Source organism: Primulina eburnea, chromosome 14 (assembly GCF_022965805.1).
Source record: "Primulina eburnea isolate SZY01 chromosome 14, ASM2296580v1, whole genome shotgun sequence".
Taxonomy (NCBI): Eukaryota; Viridiplantae; Streptophyta; class Magnoliopsida; order Lamiales; family Gesneriaceae; genus Primulina; species Primulina eburnea.
Genome location: NC_133114.1, coordinates 5,108,339 through 5,112,285, shown reverse-complemented (window position 1 = coordinate 5,112,285; position 3,947 = coordinate 5,108,339). Strand labels below are relative to the sequence as shown.

Sequence of the window (3,947 nt, the reverse complement as noted above, 5' to 3'; positions counted from 1 at the left end):
CATGTGTTAAAATCATGTATATATGTACATTAATCGAGTACTAAAATTCATGTTATATGTCAATTTCATGAATTTTATACATCTTCAATTTGAGTACTCGATTTATGTATATGTATACCTGATTTTAAAACATGTATACACTATTTATTGTGTATTGTACCTCGATTATTTAATATATATATATATATATATATATATATATATATATATATATATATATATATATATATATATATATATATATATATATATATATATACTCAATCAGAGATTTTATGTACTTTGAAATTGACATAATAACAACTTCAGCCAGCTAATGAATTGGTGATCCTAGCATGAATATATGAACTACTCTACGTTGTGCTGGATTGACAAGTCATTGTACTCGATTCATGTGTTCATTATACTCAATTTATATGTATACTGTACTCAATATATATGTACATTGTAATCAATTCATGTGTATATTGTGCTCAATATATTCATCTATTGTACTCAAATTGTGTGTACATTAACCTTGATTACTTAATCAACGTGTAAATTATTCTAGATTATTTAACTTATATACTCAATTAAACATTTTACGTACCTCGAAATTGACACACTACAACTCTAGATAATATTATATATTGGTGATCGATGGAAGAGATATTGTACTCAATAAACGTTTAATCCTAGATTATTTAACTTATATACTCAATCGGACATTTTATGTACTTTAAAATTGACATAATAACAACTTCACCCAGATAATGACTTGGTGATACTAGCATGAATAGATAAACTACTCTACGTTGTGCTAGATTGGAAAGTCATTGTACTTGTTTCATGTGTTCATTGTACTCAATTTATGGGTACATTGTACTCAATACATATGTACATTGTAATCAATTCATGTGTATATTGTGCTCAATTTGTGTGTACATTGTCCTCGATTAGTTAAATACTATTGTGTGTTTATTAATTGTGACTAAATATTAGATTAGTTAGATATACTCGATTATTTAACATTTGTACCAATAGTTACACATAATATACCTAATAAAGCAATTTTTGTACTCAATTTTCTGTTCTAAATTGATATGTACCATTTAAAATACCACGTAAACCAAACTCTAAAAAGTGAACAAATGATACACCAAACTTTCTCAGAAACAAACAAATTTTAACAGAAATACATATTGAAGTGCGTAACAGCTAACACAAACACGATAATAATAAATTGTGTGTCTTCATTACATAATTTAAACCAACAAACAACATAAACTTGAAATGTTCAAACTCCAGTATTGCTGTAACTTCTTAACCATCAGAATAGTGAGGAGTAAATAATTACTCAAACTTGTTTTTCAACAATCCATTTTCATCAGATAATATTGTGGCTGCCAAACGTGCTCTATAAGTGTCCATCTTCACATCCTGTGCATAGCTCTAGATCTCATATGTGTCATGGGCTAGACACTCCAACCACATGCATGCATAGACCACAATCGAGGGTTGCACCTTGTTGACGACAAGGTTCTCTTAACACTGGCTCACTTACAAGGTAGAATCCCGATAAGTAACGTATGGAACCAGCCAAAAACTCTGTCTGCAACAAACAATACTTTCAAAATTTAATCTTAATTTGTATTTAAATATATTATGGTTAAACTTACATAAACTTTGGCTGCCCCAACTACGAATGGATCATGCATGGAGTTCCACAGTTTAAATATCCCTTCATCTCTTTTGTAAACCATCAAAAACCAATGCCACTTGTCATTCATAAGGAAAATGATGTATCTGCATCTTCTAAATAATTCTCCAGTCAGTTCCTGTAGTCTACCCATCGTGAAATATGTCATCAGTGAAAGAAAAACTCCATAATCATCCCGATGTAACATCGATCTTTTCCCATGTTGTTTCAATTTCGTAAGGACTTCTTTCTACACATTCAAGAACACATATACTCATTTATCTTAATAAAGTAAAACGAAAACAAAAAAAATGCAAAACTCGGACTGCTACGAACCTGCACCATTGTGTCCATGCAATAAATCTCAAATCCATGCTGGAAACTTTGCTTTGCATAATTCTTATGTAAACATTAATTATCTTTGACTCAACAGGATCACCAAAGAGAAAATGACATAATATCGGTCCACTTAAACTCATAACCGTATCTTGCCAAACGACAACACTACAAAATAGAAAATTCAATTTCATTAAAAAAATAGGACACATTATTACGAAAATAAGAAGAAGAAGAAACATACGGAAGATCAACGTACTCCAATTCTTTTCTAGCAAGAAATTTTGTCACCAATTTTCTCTCTACATCATCAGCTTCTTCATGTCCACAGAAATCTTATCTACCTTGAAAATCATCCATGGCAACCTTGCTAGGAGTATTGTCTTTCTTCTCAATGTCTATAACTTCCTATCCAAAAATGGCGATATATTCAGCAATATAACAGAAAATCCAAACATCAATAACGACAATAGTATTGAAAAACAGAGAAACTAAATTAAAATTAATACAATCGATTTGGAAATAATTGACACTTCATTTACATGTTTTGTTACCTTCCTCTTACGTCTTGGTGTTGAGCTAGGTGGAGTCACAAACATGGAACCTTTTTTTTCTTCACACGATCATCCCTAGCCCTCACATGATCCGCAATTGAAGATTGAAAAATAGTTTTCTTCTCCAATTCAGAAGTAGCAACAAAACTACCACCACTGCTCTCATCCACCGAAGCATTCAAAGAATGAGATTCATCCAACTCTTTCTTTTCTTTAGCCAAATTAGAAACAACTTCTTTTACCACTACGTCAACAAAATCACCAAAGTGTTAGCTCTTGCATCATGTGCTAACTCAAAAGTCATCTTTTCTTCTGTTTTATCAACCTTTTCCTCAGATTCAACAACATTGTCATGTTTATCCACCACAAACCTTTTTCCCTTCATTCTACATCGAACCTTTTCACCTTCTAATTCAGCACATCTCTTTCTCAGCATCTTTATATCATCCATTTGTTTCATGACAAGTTTCTCAAAACGTTTTACTTCAGATCTATCTGTTTCTTGCTTTAAAACAAGATTCATGTCCACTAACAACTTCTCCTCCTCACAAAATGGATGTATCGACAGAACTTATTCACAATTAAAAATAAATACAACTGTCAATCAACTAAACATTAATTTTGCACAACTAGATTAGTAAACTAAAATAATTATAAGTACCTGAGTTGAATCTATGCGTTTCAACCATGTTTCAGTGTCAGCTGCATTTAGTGGGATCTTGCTTTTCCCCCAACAAAACAACCGAGAGTAAACATTTAAACCACGTCTTACTCCTAAAACTGGGAATGTCTCTCATATAACCAAGCCTAAAACAAAAAATAAAATAATTAATGAAAAATATTAAGATCATATTTAGTAAAGCTGAATACTAACCATCAATCCGACCGTGCATCCATCAACATAAAGGTTTTTCCCGATTGGACATATTTCTCGATATAAAAATCGGAAGGCATAATCTCCCCAAGCATATTTAAAAAATATCGCAAGATCAACGAGAGAAGGAAATATAAATCCAGGAGTGATATTATTGCCCGTGGGAAATATTGTGCAGTTGAAAATGAACAAAATGAAAGTTTTCACAAAATCATCAATATCATATTCATCGTCACTTCTTGCAAGGAAAATCAATTTTTCATAAATGGCTATTCGGTTGGCATGGTGACCTTGCCGTCAAAATGACGTGTCAAAAATTTGGACTCCAGTTTCAGGTCCAAGTCAACTGGTTGTCCAATGTGATGTATGTCGAGCACAATAGAGAAATCAGCTGATTTGAAAGGGATGGTAGTGTTATCACCAACAAAAAAGAACATGAATCACCCTGAAATCTGTTTAGAAAATAATCATTCCCCCCACTACTAATAGCAAAGGCTGGCATATC

General features: G+C 32.0%; 1 long non-coding RNA gene across 4 annotated transcripts; it reads right to left on the bottom strand.

Annotated features, from left to right (window-relative positions):
- Positions 1–1,298: 1,298 nt before the first annotated feature.
- On the bottom strand, positions 1,299–3,387 carry LOC140812456 (uncharacterized). 4 transcript variants are annotated; one of them, XR_012113674.1, is made up of 5 exons: positions 2,557–3,386; positions 2,274–2,422; positions 2,015–2,182; positions 1,659–1,928; positions 1,299–1,591 (listed from the first exon to the last, which is right to left on the bottom strand). It is a non-coding gene; the product is annotated as an uncharacterized lncRNA (long non-coding RNA). The 4 variants fall into 4 exon arrangements; XR_012113673.1 differs by having other exon boundaries at positions 1,659–2,182; positions 2,557–3,387; XR_012113675.1 differs by lacking the exon at positions 2,015–2,182 and having other exon boundaries at positions 2,259–2,422; positions 2,557–3,385.
- Between the last annotated feature and the right edge of the window lie 560 nt (positions 3,388–3,947).